This window comes from Pogonomyrmex barbatus, unplaced genomic scaffold (genome assembly GCF_055798465.1).
Source record: "Pogonomyrmex barbatus isolate J1 unplaced genomic scaffold, ASM5579846v1 scaffold1, whole genome shotgun sequence".
Lineage (NCBI taxonomy): Eukaryota > Metazoa > Arthropoda > Insecta > Hymenoptera > Formicidae > Pogonomyrmex > Pogonomyrmex barbatus.
Window position 1 is genome coordinate 22,775,521 of NW_028297098.1, and position 16,808 is coordinate 22,792,328.

Genomic DNA, 16,808 nt, shown 5'->3' on the forward strand with positions numbered 1-16,808 from the left:
AAATGATTAATTAGATGATTAAGTAGATATGTAAAATTAATAAAGACAAAGATAAACATTATATACAAAATAAACATATTTATTACAAAATAAACCGCACAAATACACTATGAAAATATTTATAAAGTATATCGAATATATCAATATATAAATATATTTTGTCAATATAAAATTCTATAACAATATATATATTACAACATGTATAAAATATCATACGCCTTTATAACGTTATGCTTTTGACAAGTACAAATATATGTAATTAATGTTTTATTTTATTTTTAATTTTTTAAACTAAAAATAAAATGAGAGACTAATTATGTTCGTTTTTTAACTAAAAATAAAATAATACAAAAAATAAAATAAAAAATAAAAATTAAATTAAAAGAGAACAAAAAATAAAATGAAAATAAAATTAAAAAATTTAAAAATAAAATAAAAATAGAAATAAAAATAAAATAAAAAGTAAGAAGTAAAAATAAAGAGCTGATATGACATTACATAAGAATATTATAATGACTTTGATTTACGTTTTTTATTTCATAGCAGACCATTTTTTTATTTTATTTAAATGTCCTTGTGAAATTGCTTTTCCTGGTTTATTATCTTTATTTATAAATAAAAAATGGCATACTTATTTAAGATCATGCATTCGCAATTATGCAATGAACATAACTGAATAAATATGTCAGAGTTTTCAAAATAAGTTTTAAAACGATCTTTTAAGAGAGAAGTATGCCTGTATTTCCAAAAATTCATACATACATTCATGTTTTTTATAAATTGTATCACATTCTCACTTGAATACGTTAATCGAGTAATATTATCATGCTCTTTGAAAGAAAGAAATACTTATTTTTCTGTAATTTCTAAAAATAAGCTATGTTAACAGGTCTCACAATTCTGTGGAATGTTTATTTTTTTTAATATATATCCTGCAAACATATGCCAATGCCTGACTATTTTCTATGAGTAATTCATCCTCATTATTTATTATTATATCATTTAGCATTAATGAAATATCATTCTCTTCTAAAGAGCAATCATTATTATTATTATCAGTATCAGTATCAGTTGTTGTCAATAACGTACATAAATTGTCTAATGGCAAACAGTTATCATCTTCGCAATTGCCATTATTTATCGATAAAACGAGATTATTTAATATAGATTATTTAATATAGACGTTTTTAAAGCTGCAATAAATTGATGGCACGTCGGGTTTGCATTTGATATACCATGTTGCCTGATCATGCAAAAAAGATTTTCTACAGAATCTTGGTTTAATGCTCGCAAAGAGAGGAAGTTAAACCCCAAATCGTATAAGAATTTCTATAGTTCTTTTATGGATTGGATTGTGATAATCCATTCATTAATAAATGAATATTGCTGTGTGACATCTTTACTGTTATGTTTGTCAATCAAACGTCAAATCATAGTTGCGATAGTTCTTCGAGTAGCATTGAATTCTATAAGGTGAAATGTGGAGAATTTTCAGATAAAGCACACGCGTATTTTTTATTCCGAGGTTTCAAACATGAACTGTTTAATGAATCGAACAAATCGTCAATTTTTTTGGACAAATTTGGCAGTGTATAAAGAAGCAGCTGGCATAGTTCCTGCCGAACAAAACTTTCGATTGCTGCAGCAACAGAACTGCTAAGATTCTAGTAGCTATCTTAACTTTCATTTTTACATATGAATCTTCAAATTTGAACTGTTCACTTTTAAATTTTGGTAATATCTTGAACATTCTTTTTTAGTCTAAATTAAAAGCAGTTTTTATGTAATCAAAATCAGCCTCTTTCAGAAAATTTACCCCGATAGCCAAACCTGAAAAGACAGATTATGCGCAAAGTCTGTTATAAATTTCTGCTGTTAGAAAGCCAACAGATTGCTAACAGATTCTGTAATATCTGACAATGTTAGCAAACTGCTGCCAGAAACCTGACAGAATCTGTTGATTTTGTGCCGGCAAATTGACAGCAGAAATCGAGCAGACCCTGCTGTAGTCTGCCGTCAGATTGGCAGCAGAAAGCGAGTAGGACGCGATACAATTTGATGGCAGGATCTGCTCAATTTCTGCTGCTAGTCTGCTGATACAGAACGTCAACAGGTTCTGTCAACAGAATGTAAGTAGAATGAGACTCAGATGAAGTCAGTTTGCTAACATTTTCTGATTAAATCTGTTGTCAGTTTGCCGACATTCTGCTAACATTTTGTTAATTAGATTACGAAGCATGGCATTTTTAGTGTTTTTTCAAAGATGACGAACATCAAAAATAATGAATATTTACTTCTTATTTACTAAAAAATAATTAGTGTTATATTGTTATATTAGTGGGGTATTCTCTCGATATTCTCACAATATAATTGAACTAATGCTGCTCGATTCGTGACACTTTGATTACAAATCATTGCCATTACATTAAATCTCTCTGTTTGTAAACGTTGATATTATTGTAACAATTATATCTTTCAAGACTATGATAGAGATTATACTTGCTGTAAAGTAATAGGCTATGACCTGTTTCCAAGACTTACGAATGTTCCTCAGCATTAGAACTAGTGCATGATTTGCTGTTTTAATTGTACGACCTAAGTGTCTTAAATCTTCAATTCCAGAAATATCTTGTTTATTAGTTTCGTGAAATCCACTACTTAATGACATCTCATCAAACATCAATACACAATAACGATTTAATGGGTGCTTTTTTTGTATCCTTATTCTTAAATTGTCTAAAATTGTTTCATTTAAATCAGTCTTAAAAGAGATCTTTGAAAGTATTTGTTTCAACAATCTGGTCAGAAGACAATTGAAAATGAATTGTTAAATATTTATATAACCGAGGACTGCGTTTATAAATAGAAAATGCTAAAATTTTATCTTGAATTGTCCATCTTCCAGCAGGCTTCCTATTAACGCATTTCTAGTTTGAGATTCTATGAAATGTTTTGTAACTGTGTTTAAAGAATCTTCAATAAATTGAAATTTCTTTCTGTCATACAAATCCTTTAAAGTTGCGACATACTGTCTTTCATTTTTTAAAAGTTTTTGTAATTTAGATATTTTACTAATTGTGAAACGATATATTTTATACATTTTTAGTTTTTCAGGCGACAATTGTTTTTGCGTAAACCGATGTCTTTCAAATATCCCTTCGGAGTCACAGTTTTATGCATTTCATTATTGAAATTGTACATTTTATCTGAAACAAGCATTTCTACATCATTTTTATGATAAGTTAAATGTATATTTTGTATAACTGAAGAAGAAGCAAAGTCAGAAATAAGTGCTGGATAACTATTAGATGATGCTTGAGAAGTATCAAGAAGTATCAGTATAAATTGTTGAAAGAGTAGTTTCATTGTAATTTATGTTATCAACACTCATCGGAGGGACCTCGCATTCAGTATTTTTATTTATATTCATCAAAGGAGTCATGAATCGAGTAGATTCATGTTCACTGGTTAAAGGAATTTCAGACTGTACATTTGGAGGTATACAACTTGCACTTTCAAGAAGAATTGCATTCCAATTCAATTTATGCTTTAATATATTCATAAAATGCTTAGGCTCGAAATGTTTTTCGCAGATGCAAAAATAAGATTTCACATCTTGATTAACATTGCAAATTCTTCTCGATTTATTTTTAAATTCAATATTTTTAAGAAATTTATAGAAATGCTTGTTTCGATAAGAATTATTTACTATGTCAGTGTAATATGCATTTGTACATTCTGGATATTTGCACCGATATTTACACGTACCTAATAGAGATGCCATGCTTCGTATGCTTATCACAAGAATATCACAGAAATTATTTTACATATATTATATTATATGTAGCATATCACTTGTTTAATATTATGTAGTTGAGTCTCTTATATTGAATGTTCCATATAAGTTCCATAGTGCATGTTCTGGAAAAATAAAATATAAAAAGTTATAACACAAGATTCGTCGATTAGAATATACAAATTTATAAATTTGTTTACTTTTTGCTTGTGTTTGCAAACATACGTTCTGTGTCCAATAATTTAGTATTGTTGGATCAGCGAAATCTGAAATAAATCTGAAATAAAATTTACATTAATATAGCTTTTTTTCTTTAAACTTTTGTTTAAAAAAATTAAAATTTAAAATTTTAAATTAAAATTTTAAAAAAATTAAAATTAAATAAAAAATTAATAATTTCTTTCGTCTTGACGATTAAAGAATAAAAAATGCAAATTTACGTTGAGATTATATTGCCACAAAGGCTTGAAAATTTGAATACAAATTAATAATAATATTAATATATAAATATAATAATATAATATAATAAATATAATAATTAGAATAAATTAGATCTAATTAGAAAAATATGTAATTAGATAAATTAGATCAGTTTATTGTATCTCTTATTTATTAAATTAATTAATTACTTAATTAATTATTGCGTTGATTATTGATTGATTAACTATTTAAATAATTATTACTTACATAAAATATTTAAAAGTTACCGAAACGATCGGAACTTCCGTAGTGGAGATCATGCTAGTGCCATAGCGTTTTCTAAGTGGTTATGTTAATCCCCACTTTCGAGTGCCCTCGTTTTTTCTATGTTACAGGAAACCATGACATAAGGTTCACTCTTATGGTGCCGATATTTACTGGCAGTATTGAATAATATAAATATAGTTCATAATATATATAGTTTAGGTCACATATGATCAGTACAGATAGTCAGTTCTTATATTTAAACGATATATATATATATACATATTATAGCGAATTCGATTGGGCGCACCATTGCGCGCTGAGTGTTGTCGGTCTCACTTTTATCAAGTCGATAGAAGTGAGAGAGAGAGAGAGAGAGAGAAAGAGAATGAGAGCGAGCGCACTCAGGCCGGTATTCATAGGCTCCGTTTCAATATTCACTGCCAGTACTGAAAATATATAGGCTGCATTCCGATATTCACTGCAAATACTGAAAATCTATAATACGTGACTTGAATTATATATTTTCAGTACTGACAGTGAATATCGGAACGCAGTCATAGTTCAGGTCACGTATACTATAGATTTTCAGTACTGACAGTGAATTTCGAAACGCAACCATTGTCAATTCTTATAATTGAGATTGTCTTAAGATAACATTTCAACCAATAGGATAACTGTATGAGCTTACTTAAGACAATCTTAAATATAAGAACGAACTATGAGTCTGCTCTTTTTAGTTGAACTGGCTGCACTAGTCCAAAGTTTATCCTTCTTCTTTCAGTGTAAGAAAGAAAGCTAAACTGTACAAGTTCAGTCAAAAATAACAGGCCTTATATTACTATCTATTATTAGTTTTCAAATTCGAGCACTTTTCGCATGAGTATGTGGTCACGGAGCATATGCATGTGACCACAGAGCATGCATATGCGGTCACAAAGCATAATGGATGCTTTCCATTTAGTGACACAAGTATCATTTTGTCCTTATTAATCATTGAAAGCCAAGAAAGATAGAACGATATTTGTGTCGACTTGTTTTATTAAATGGAAAGCACCCCATGTCGTTACACCTCGCATGCTAGCAAATCCACGATTGTAGCCACGCTGTTGCCATGGAGAGGATAGGCTGGCACATACACACTAACATACACTCTCGTCCGTGTTTGCTTCGCGCTTCGAGCGGTAAAGGAGGACAGAGATAACTGTCTGTCCTTTTCTTTTTCAAGTCGCTATACTCGCTATCAATATGATTTCAGATTTCGAGTTGATGCGACACGCAATATGAATTTATTTTTTATCAGTTTTCACACATTAATAATCGTATACAATTATTACAATATATATTTATTATATGTAAATAATATAAAAAGAAAATTTGCAAATATAATCCACTCCTGGCCAATATAGACGCTTCTTATTTACAAGATATCTCATGTTAAAAATAATTAATATTATTTTTAATGATATTTAAATATTAACTATTAAAAATATTATTCATTAATATTCTTTGTATTCCCATTAAATTTATTTTTCATTAATGTAAAACGTATATATTGTTATTCAACGGAATTCATTTTATTATCTTAATAATTATATTTGGTGATCTTAGTTTTATAAAAAGAGGATAAGAAGAGAGAGCGTGTGCCACGACGAGGCCTGATCACGAATCAGTCGTAAAAATCCGTAATTATTTTTGCGAAAAATACGTCAGCCAGGAATCGAACTTGGATCTCTTGCTTACCGGGCATCTTATTCTTTTGACTACAGAGGCATAATGATATTTATCGCAAAATAACGTGTTTAGAATAACACAATTCAATCAACAATTCAATAATACATTTATACATACTACAATATACATATATACAGATGAAATCGCGAGAAAGTGATGGTTTCTTCCGTCAAGAGGAAAATATCAAAAATTATTATTAATACATTTAAATTATTACACTAATAAATACAAAATAATTTAAATATTTAATTTATTGCAATATTAAAGAATCAATTTTTTAATCTTGCAAAAGATTAATTTTTTACATTTGATGTGTGTGTGTGTGTGTGTGTGTGTGTGTGTGTGTGTGTGTGTGTGTGTGTGTGTGTGTGTGTGTGTAGTCACACACATAGATATTATGAGCAACTTCTTTTATATTCTTATATCTTTTTTAAGTAAAATGCCATTTATAAAATTTATTATACGCTTGCTTATTCTCTGCAAGCGTGATGTCTTCTAAGGATAAGATTTTTTACATGCTTATTCTCTGTAAGAAGAAGTATTTTTATAATAAAGTTATTATGTTTATTGTACTCACATATCGTCTGACTGTCTTTGACTGGCACACTTGTTAAAATTTATTTGCGTTTTTTAAAATTTAATTGACGATTTAACTATTGGAACTTACACGTTGTCACCATGTACAGCTTAACTCTACTGTGAGAAGTTTAAAATGTTTCCCTCATACGACATGGCAATCGGAGTCGGTGACACATAATTTACCTTGCTATGTTAGAGTTCGGCTTCGATTAATTATTATCTTTACTAAAGATGACTCAATATTAGAGCCAAAACGTTTAAATAATGGATTTCTAATAAAGAAGAATTACAAATCTAATTGTGCACTGCTTACTGTGCGTTTCTTTTTGTCCTTTGCTTATCAAAATTAATAATAACATTATTAATTTATACATTTATATTTTTAACTTAATTTATAACTTTATTAATTTAACATTAATAACATAAACTTAAACTAATAATAATAATAATAATAATAATAATAATAATAATAATAATAATAATAACTTAAACTTTAATTTAACTTTATTAATTTAAATTATTTAAAATTATAATTTTTTTAATAATAACGCCTCTTTGATCTCTTCTCTACCCTACTCCTTGATCTCTGCCTCTTCTTCGGTTCTCTCCATTGGAATTTAGTAAGCCCTCCTCTCCCCCCCCCCCAGCTTGACTGGGAGCGCCTATCTCCATTTTTTCTATTAGAATTATAAAGAACTGAAAATAAAATATACAAAAATAAATAAATGTCAAAATATTTATATGTTTTATATATTAGGTGTACAAAAAAGTTCTGAGCTTTTTTTTGTAAAATTCAATCTTTATTCAAAAACAAACAAAAAAATATTAATCAACGAAATATTCCCCGTTTGCAACGACCTTTTGCCATCTTTCGGGTAGCTTGCGAATTCATTGACGATAGAAGCTCACCGGCTTCGAAGCGATAAAGTCATCAATGCATTTTCGTATCTCTTCAAATCTCACGAAATGTGTATCAGTCAAATGATGCTGCAGCGACCGGAATAGGTAGTAATCAGAAGGCGCCATGTCTGGGCTATACGCCGCGTGCGGGAGAAGTTCCCAGCCTAACGCAAAGATATGGTCCTGAGTCGCTTTCGCAATATGTGGTCGAGCATTGTCATGAAGCAAGATCACTTTACGACGTCCTTGGCCAGTAAATGGCCTCTTTTCTTCTAATGCATCACTCAAATTGGTCAATTATTGTTGGTAGCGGTCTGCCGTGATTGTTTCAATCCCGGTTGTAACTCGTAATACAACACACCTTTCCAATCCCACCAGATACAGAGCAAAACCTTCTTGGCGTGGATATTAGGCTTTGGCGTCGATGTCGAGGTTGACCAGGGTCAACCCATAATTTTCTACGTTTAGGGTTATCATAAAGAATCCACTTTTCATCGCCTGTAATGATTTTGTGCAGACAATCTTATTTCCGGAACTTTGAAAGCAAAATGAGTGCAGTGTCACGTCGACGATTTCTGTTGTCTTCGGACAATTCATGCGGAACTCATCTGCCTTCCTTCTGAATCTTTCCCATCGTATGTAAACGTACGGAAATGGTTTGCTGCGTAACGCCAAGCTGTTCTGCAAGCTCCTTTTCAGTTTGCGCAGAGTTTATATCCAGCAGTGCTTGCAATTCGTCCGTTTCAATCTTTTGAGGGCGTCCAGCATATGGTTCATCTTCAAGACTGAAATCTTGGCGAAATTTTTGATACCATCTTTTACATGTAGTATGACTTACAGCGTTCTCTCCATATGCAGCACAAATCATTGCAGTGGCTTCAGCAGCATTTTTCTTCAGATGAAACGCGAAGTGGAAAATCGAATATGCTCTTTTGTTATTGCCATCGTGAACACTACTGATTTTTGAGGTTATGTGCATCAAATGCCAAACCGTATGGCATTTTAGAAGGCCAAATGTCAACGCTTTAAAACCGCAAAAGGGCGGGAAGATATATAAAATTTAAATTGTTATTTCGGTTGTATGAAATCTAAAGCTCAGAACTTTTTTGTACATCTAATATAAATATGTATGTGTCAGTAGATAAACAAGGAGAGCCCTAAGCCTCCCGAGGCAAGAGGGGGAGTGGATGGGAGAGGGGGATCATAGGATGGGGGTGCACATCTAGGGGGAGAAGGTGGATTCCTTTAGCGGTCGCCGGAGTAAGTTTTTCCTCCTCGGTCGGTAAGGATGGTTTTCTTCTTTGGCGGTCGCGAGGTGATTTCCCCCCAGCGCTCGCGAGGAACGTCACGCGTCCCGTTGCCGCGGTTAGACGCACTTCCTGTGTCTAGACGTCTTCCGCGAGGTCTAGCGCGTCCTGTTTTGTTCGCGGGGACGGAAAGGCGCGCGTCCTATTTTTTTAGGATGCCGTGTGTTCTGTTTTTTGAGGATGTCGGTTAAATGGCGTCTTTTGCGAAGCTGGAAACGATGCCGTCTTTTCAGGAGGATGCCGCGGTTTGGTGCGTCTTCGACGCTACCTCGGAGTATATATTTAGTCACGAGAGACATTTTTTTCATTGTTAAGAACGTAGTATATAGAAGAAGTCGCGCTTAATTTTTAAGGTGGTTCGTCTTCGAGCGAGAGCACGTTCGATCATAACGTAACGCATCGATATCTCGATGGCGATATATCAATGGCGACGATCGTTGCGAGTCGGTTACCGAGAGTGACGATAGTTTAGAATGTCACGAGACTATCGCGTCTAGCAACGACGAGAAGTGGATCGCGATGAGAGAAGACGTTCGCTGGAACGTGATCACGTATCATCTGCGACGAGAAAACGATACGGAGAACCCGCGAGAGAAACTGTAGATCGAAACGTTGCTCGCTCTGAGCGACAGAGCGGTGATCTACGAGACAATAGCGAGATAGAGAGAATTTCGAGACATCAAATTCGTCGTTCCTACGGACGATAACTCCGTGTGGGAGTCGCAATATGGAGAAGAGTCGCGATCTTCTCGAGCGCGTGGCAGGAGTTGAAGGAATGTGCGCCTATCGCGTTTGGGAACGGGAGTGCGTCGAGTGTCTCGAGGTTTTGAGAGACAGGTGCGAGAATAGAGCCGACCCTACGATTACCGGAACGATAACTTCTCTGGTCTCTCGAGTAGCGCAGTTGGAGGGTGCGAGACTTGCTTTGAATCGACGTTCGGTTACTGGGGTACAGAGTACGAAGGGTTTCGAGTGGGTGGATATCGGCCTTCGCGAATCACGTACAAATGAGCGATGGTAAACATCGAGTATGTTGAACCCCGACAATTTCTCGAGGACGCGAGAGACATGTTCGAGCGAATGCGCGTTGATCTCGATACGCACGCGTGTTTGAAGGTCAACACCACGTTTCAGGGGAAGTTCGTTGCGAATAATAAGAGCGCTGCAATTAAGAGCATTCACACGAGGAATCGTCAGCTATTTGGTATGTCCGATCTACGAGAATGATATGACGGAGACGTTATGAATGTTATCCTGATGTCGCTGGAGGAATTTCAGGAACGCGAGCAGTTGGGCATTACTTCGGATATTAAATTTGATGATCAATGTGAACAAGTGTAATCCTATGCACGCTGGATGTTGGACATCACTTCCTCTGAAGATAAGATATAAGAGAGCCGTGATTAACGTATGTTCAAACGACAACGCGTGCTTCGCGTGGGCGGTGATGGCCGCTCTGTATCCCATCGATCTACACTCGGACAGATCTTCGTCGTATCCTCACTATTCGTTGGTGTTGAAGTTCGACAGTATCGACTTTCCTATGACGCTACGAAATATCGCTAGATTCGAAGATCTTAATGAGTTGTCTATCAACGTATTTGTCATTCGAGAGAAAAGGAAGAGGAACGGTATCATCAACGATCGTTCCCTTGTCGCTCACGGGGAACAAGAAGTCTACACGCCGCCTTCATTACCGAGTACGTTGAGTAGTGACGTATATCGTACCTGTCCGTAATCGCTTTTACGAGACATTGTAGAACTCCTTGCCCTTGTCCGTTTGTAGATTTCGCAGATGTCGAGCGTCGTCGCGAAATATCTTGGACAACGCCGCGGCTACCTCGCTTCCGCTCTCACTCTTCAGCGGTACCGCCCATGCGTACTTGCTCAACACGTCGATAATCGTCACGTAGTTGTCCTTTGTTTCGTCGCGCGTACGGACATATCTCGACGACATCGACCTGCCACAGATCGTCGTAACCACGACGCGACGGTATAGGAAGTTTTTTCGCGCGGGCGCGTGAAGCTCCTCGACGAATCTCCTCTTCTCGACGCTCATCGCTGATTTACGACGAGGCGCAATTCGCGCTAGTTTTATTCATGTTTGTCGCTTCGCGCGTTCGCTCTTGTCCCTCGTTCCAAACGTTAATCGCGTGTTTCGTGGTATTCGGAATATCCGTTTTTAGCGCGACTAGTATTCGTCTATCGTTTCTCATTATTTTATCCACGTTCAACGAGGCCAGCGTCTCTCTCGTTACCGCTTTGTCCGTCAGTTCTCTCGCGATCCTCGTCAAATCTATCATGCTATGCGCGAGATTCTCCACGTCCGTAGAGATCCTCTCGTAGCTCGTCGACGATGCGTCGAGCTCATTTCGCAGGAATGTCTCTAGATTTCGCAAGGATTCCTCTAGAGTTCGTAGTGATTCCTCTAGGTTTTGCGTTCGTTCCTGAGTATCACTGAGCGTCTCGACGATCCTTCAGATCTCGCTCGAGTCTCTAGCTTGCAGTTCGTTCTATTTCCAGAGCGCTCGTTCTATCGCACTGTGGATTCTGATCAGGTCTCTAACTCGTTGGTCGTCCCGTTTCTTGAGCTCTTGTTCCGTCGCGTCTCTTATCTCCCCTATTCGTTTATCGAGATCGATGATCAAAGTCTCCCTCTTCTTTTCGAAGTGTCGTAGAACGTTCACTTCGGTTCTTACATTGTAATACTGTAAAAAAATATTTCGAATCCGCTTGTTCATATCTTTCAGCTGTTTTCGTAGCTTGTTCGTTAGAGCTTTCGACTCCTCGCTCCTTACGCGAAGCGCGTCATCGACTTAACCCTTGATCGTCACATCGGCGTCATCGGCGCGTCCAGATGCCGTATCTTGCATCTGTTGACGTCGTAGTCGTCCGGATTCAGGCAGAGCGCGACGCACGTACGCTCGCAGGGATGCGATCGTCGAACGATCGTCGACAATTCGTCGCTGCCTCTTTAGAGACTTCCCGAATTTGTTCACGGACATCAAGCCTTCGCGGGTGACGAATCCACACACGACAATCTGCTCGTAATCTCGGCGATCTGCGTATCGTATTTTAGAAACAATCTGGCTACGCGCGCCATAAATTCCTCCAATACGCCGATCGATCTGGCCGTGCTCTCGTTCCTCTCTGACAGCAATGCTCGCCGAGAGTTCGCTCTCGGAGATCCGCGTCTCGAAACGCGCTGTCCACATAACTCTTCCTCGCGGCGGTATCAGTTCGGTATCAGTTCTCGATGCGGCTAAATGCCGTATGATTCTGTCTCTCACGTCCTAGTAATCGTCGTTCAGACAGAGCGCAGTGTTACGCACGTAGCGACGCAGGGACTCGATCGACGGTCGCGAGCGTGCCCTGTCACCTCCGTCGAACGATTCCAACGATCTTCCGAATTTGTTCACTAACATAACGGAAATACCGGTCGCCGCGAGCGTGCGCCGCTTTTTACTCGATCGCGTCGATCTCGCGAAGCTCTTCGATTATCGACAGAATCTCGTTGTCATGAGCGTCATTGCCCGCTCGTCGAGAGGCGTCGAGCAATCGAAGACGGTCGACTAGCTCGTTGGGATCGTCCCAGTGAACGTACTCGATTCTTTTGTCTCTCACTCGCGTAGCGGATGGAACAGAGTCGATCCCTCTTTTTCTCGCCTTACCAATACCAGTGCCAATTTTGTCTCTATCGGGCAATAGCGGCGCGATGATGTGCTTGTATTTGAAACCTTTGTTCCCTAGAATGGGCATAAGCGCGTTGTGATCACGCCGATGGGCGTTCGTAGTTAACAGTATATTCTTGTACGTTTGCTTGTCGTTCTCCGTATACGATGTCGTCGGGGAATCTCTTGAAGATCAACTCGTATAAGCCCGGGGTATTCGGATATCGCGCGTCGCCCACGATCACGTTGTCGGCGGCCAAGTCGAATCGCTTGTCGCCGAGCATCGAGCCGCCCACATCGAAGTACACCCCGTAAACGTAATCGATCTCGCTCTGTCTATCCCCGCTTTTGGTATTACGATGTAAGAAGCGTGCCCATATATTTGCGACCTAACGGTCTCCATTGCGCGATTGAGATCAATTCCTCCGATTCGTCTCTAATCGCGAGACTAGCCGTCGCGATCGAGGGCGATCTCGTCGAGAGGCATTTCTTCATCGGTCTCGACGGCGGCTCGTCGTCGAGAGGCGTCTCTTCGTCGGTCTCGTGTTTCCTCTTAGCGCCGACGAATGCGATCGGGTCGATTTCCTCGGTCGACTCGTCTCGCGCGGTGTTCTCGGCAATTCGTTTCAACGGCTGAACGATCGGTTTAAGTCGCTTCTCCAGCGCGATTTCCTCCTCTATCTTACTGATCTTTAACGTTCTGTGCTTTTTACGTATAGAATCCTGAGTCTTCGCGATCTCTCATGCCGTTTTTTCCCGTCGAGCGACCATACTCGCAGCAGCGTCGACGTTCATTCTCATCGCACAACTGATAACTCTACACCACGGCGAAATCGTTAAATCCTCGTTTGTATCTACCGTTCCTTAACGCGCTGTCCTTATCAATGATTACGAAACCGTACTTGCGTTTCCAACACGCGTGATACAAGGCGCAAAAATCCTCGTACATATCCGTGTTCACGTGCTCGTTGTAAACGTGCTTTAGGTTAGTGTCATCCTGCTTAAACAAAATCAAGAGATTCGCGTTGTCGCGTATCAGGTGTTTCGGAATTTTAGCGTATGTCTGACAGAGATAGAAACAATCGATATTCGAGTGTCGACCCATGGTGAAATATTCCCTGATCGCGTTCTGCTTGTCACAGGCCACGTCGAACACGAATATCGAATCGGGAAGCGCCTCACTCGGTGACTCGACATCGCTATTGTTCGAAAACGCCGATCTCGTCCATCGACTCGAGCAACTTCGCCAGGTATCGATACTTCGGTTGTTGCAGGGATTTCGAGTAGATGTACACGTTCTCGAAGCACGTGCCATGCGAGCTTTCGAGCATGCTTATCAACGTTCGTTTTACCACAGTTGAAGGGGCCGTAAATGATGCAATGTATCATGTTCGGTAATAGAGGGCCGTATCTGCGCCCTCCCGACCGCGTCGCCCGAGGTTCGTCGAGCCTTACGGTCGAGATTGGACACTCCTATAGCTGGCGACCGTCGAACGAATCGCATTTACGCGCGTGCGCTCGCTTCGAGAAGACGCGACCAATAACCGCTTATACTCCACTTATACTCGATTCGATCGCGCACAGTGATCGATATGTTTCCCCTATTGACGGACAAACGCGATTCTCAATCTATCCGCCGAACAGTTGCGAACTTATCCCGAAGATCGTTCTCGTGCGCGATTTCGACAGATACGTGGAGCTACTGTGGAACAGCCTACCCGAGACATCTGAGAGCGAATCCCGAGGTGCAACGTTGTCACGTGTGTCTGGAACATTACAATTGTCCCTGGCAATGATCGCACATAGACGATCCTGCGCCTCTTATCAAGAACTGTAGCGAATGCTCAGCGGCGCGGGATTACTCGATACAGCGATAAACGCGCTTCCCTTCGAACTATATATTCCCGGGTATCAATTTTGCGGGCCCGGCTCGCGAAGCGATTGGCGCGCGGCAATCGAGGCGTCACCCGTTGGACGCGACATGCCGCGAGCATGACATCACGAAACAAGGAACTCGCCGAGCGCCACGTTGCCGATCGAGCTCTCGCCGAGAAGACGCGCGAACGTATAACGGCCGGAGATTCCACCTTCGGCGAGAGGGCCGCCACGACCGCCGCATGGGCGGCTATGAAAGCAAAAACAAAGCTGGGCATGGGTTTGAGAAAGAAGAAGAGGAAGATGACGAGGAGGATATTTCCGACGGCGAAACGCGGAGGCTTGTTGCCCATTTTTCCGATACTAGGCGCGCTCGGTTGTTTGATCAGTGGCGCGGCGTCGCGAAAGCGGTGAACGCCAGTAAGGCCGCTCGCGTCAACTAGAGGAGTTGCAACGTCACAATCGGGCGATGGAGGGTCACGGATTGCACCTAGCGCCTTACAAACATGGTAGCGATGTGACGAGAAGAACGAAAAAAAAAAATCGTGGAAGGAAACATTAAGATCGCTCGAGTTATCGCTCTCCGGCATTACGACGAACGAGCAGCTGAGCTGCTCGGCGCATCGTCTGCGAGTACCCTTCTTCAGAGGAGTGTTTATGCGTAACGCATTACCGTCGAAAGCGCGACGCAACGAGAGCGGCATCGTGAATCTCGATGACTCGACGGGTACTCTACTAGGTCGCCGACGGATACTCTACTAGGTCGCCTACGCGAAGAGGGGCAACGACGCGGTTTACTTCGACGGTTTCGGCAATCTTCGACCGCCGAGGGAACTCGAGAGATATCTCGGCGGCGACGTAAATATAACGTACAATCGCGGATCAGACGTACGATCAGAACATCTGCGATCAGTTGTGCCTGCGATTTCTCTTGAGGATCGATGTCGCTGAGTCTTTCGTTCAACAGTAAGAGTAGCGTCCTTATGTGCTATTTTTCCGCCTTAGATCTGAACGACGACGATTACGAATTAGGTCTCACGAATTTTGAGATGTACAACACTATACCGAACGTCGATTCCACGAATAATAAGTTTTATTATGACGACGAAACGATTCTCGAGGGTTCGTACGAGTTGAACGCGATAGAGATATTTGATATTTGAACGCCGCTATCTCTAAGAGGCGAAGGATCGACGAGAATAAAAGGACGAGTGACGATGATGAGAGCGACGATGTCATCTATGATGAGAGCGACGAGGGCGAGAGGGACGTGCGGCCTCTGATCATCGTACCAACGAGAACACCATGAGAAGCGAAATCACGTGCGAGCATCGAGTCGACTTCGCGAAATCGAACAACATCGGTTCGTTCCTGGGATTCTCGTCGTCGCGCGTGTATGACCGCGCGTGTACGAACAAATGGCACATGTCCGACGGACCCGTGAATATCATGAGCGTGAACATTCATTCGGGTGGAGTGCAATATCACTGCGGGTGCGTACAGCAACGACGAACCTGTTCACACGATACACGAGTTTTCTCCGAACGTTCCTCCGGGATATAAACTGTCAAACGCTCCGACGTCGATCATTTACTTCCCGATCATCGCGCGAAACGTCCGATATTATGCTTCAAGTCGTGGATCAGGGGGTCGATCATGTAACTTTTCCCCTAAGGCGGAAACGTGAAAATGTGAAAATTTTCACGTGAACTTTTTCGCCATATACCTTAGTGGCGGAAAGGCGGAAATCTAGGGAATTAATAAATATGCTTCGGAATTAGAGAAGATTAGGGCTGCGTTAGGATTAAGTGTACGTAATACATATACAATTAATTATTAAAAGTGTATATAATACTGTACCAATAAAATAATTTTCATTAGCTATAAAACCTATGAAACTATGTTTCATAATTTCACTTTCCACGCATCCAAGCTATATATATAATTGCTATACGTGGAAAGTTTCACGTGAAATGTCAAGGTGTGAAAAATGAAAAATGAAAAGTAAAAAGTGAAAAATGAAAAGTGAAAAATTTTACGTAAAGTTACATGATTGACCCCCAGAAACGGGCGACCGATCAACTTTCACGGAGAGGAGATAACGGTGTGACTTCATGTGTGACGACGAAGGCAGTAGAGAGATACGCGAGAGCGAAAGATGCTCGTGCTGAACGAGTGGTACGTGAGAGGAAGAGACGCAAACGTTACATCCGCGATCCTACCGCAAAACGACGCGACGAGGAAGGTGCGCGAGGGAAGGGC

General features: G+C 39.8%; 1 long non-coding RNA gene and 1 pseudogene across 5 annotated transcripts; both read right to left on the reverse strand.

Moving 5' to 3' along the window:
• Positions 1-1,676: 1,676 nt before the first annotated feature.
• LOC148938255 (uncharacterized) lies at positions 1,677-3,219 on the reverse strand (annotated as a pseudogene).
• LOC105422405 (uncharacterized) lies at positions 1,677-4,995 on the reverse strand. Of its 5 annotated transcripts, none has more exons than XR_016140399.1 (4): positions 4,484-4,995; positions 4,022-4,073; positions 3,887-3,921; positions 1,677-1,830 (listed from the first exon to the last, which is right to left on the reverse strand). It is a non-coding gene; the product is annotated as an uncharacterized LOC105422405 (long non-coding RNA). The 5 variants fall into 5 exon arrangements; XR_016140400.1 differs by having other exon boundaries at positions 3,828-3,921; XR_016140398.1 differs by having other exon boundaries at positions 3,997-4,073; positions 4,484-4,788.
• Positions 4,996-16,808: the final 11,813 nt, after the last annotated feature.